This window comes from Myotis davidii, unplaced genomic scaffold (assembly GCF_000327345.1).
Source record: "Myotis davidii unplaced genomic scaffold, ASM32734v1 scaffold373, whole genome shotgun sequence".
Taxonomy (NCBI): domain Eukaryota; kingdom Metazoa; phylum Chordata; class Mammalia; order Chiroptera; family Vespertilionidae; genus Myotis; species Myotis davidii.
The window spans coordinates 2,942,772-2,943,629 of NW_006287255.1; the positions used below are offsets into that span (position 1 = coordinate 2,942,772).

An 858-nucleotide genomic window follows, 5' to 3' on the forward strand; every position below is an offset into this window, starting at 1 on the left:
TTGGGAAGCAGTCCGGGGCTTAATCGTCCTTACCTGTTCTGCTCAGGTTAACAACTGCTTTCCTTTCCCAGCTAAGGTAAAGGGAGTTTATTAAAAAGTCAACAAAGAACAATGATGCAACCAGAGAGAGGACATTGAAGAATGAAGTGCTCTGAGTTTAAGCTCTGTATCCCTAAATCAGCACTTTGAAAGCCCTTTCCTCTTCAGAGTGGCTAAACGGGTGTCTAACAGTGAGGTCCTGCTCTCGCTGCTGCTGGCCTACCCTGAAATTTGGAGCTTTATTACTGAGATTTGGGCTTATGGTTTTAAGGAACCATCAAAAAATGCGGTTACATCCTTCAGACCCTGTGTTTGAATTTCTATTTATTCAACATATTCTAGGGTCAATCATCTATGAGAATAAACTTAAAATAGGTATAATAGATGCACCTCTATGTTCACTGCAGTGTTACTTACAATAGCCAAGATTTGGAAATAGCCCAAGTGTCTATCAGTAGATAAGTAGATAAAAAAGCTGTGGTACATTTACCCAATGGAATACTACTCAGCTATTAAAAAAAAAAAGGAAATCTTACCTCTTGTGACAGCATGGATGGACCTGGAGAGTATTATGCTAAGTGAAATAAGTCAGTGAGAGAAAAACAAGTACCATATGATTGCATTTATCTGTGGGATTTAAGGAACAAAACAACCTAACAAAACAAACAAACTCACAGATACAGAGAACAGGCTGGCAGCTATTAGAGGGGAGCAGCTTGGGGGTCTAGGGGAAAAAGATGAAGAAAAAGAAAAAGCTAAAACAGCAACCAAGAAAACCCCAAGACACAGACAATATTATAGTGATTACCACAGGGAAAG

At 39.4% G+C, this 858-nt stretch overlaps 1 long non-coding RNA gene across 1 annotated transcript in view; it reads right to left on the reverse strand.

The window, feature by feature from the left end:
- Positions 1 to 710: 710 nt before the first annotated feature.
- LOC107182342 overlaps positions 711 to 858 on the reverse strand; it is a 2,894-nt gene continuing 2,746 nt past the window's right edge. Inside the window, exon 3 of the long non-coding RNA XR_001513068.1 lies at positions 711 to 754. This is a non-coding gene — a long non-coding RNA (uncharacterized LOC107182342). The remainder of the gene's footprint in view (positions 755 to 858) is intronic.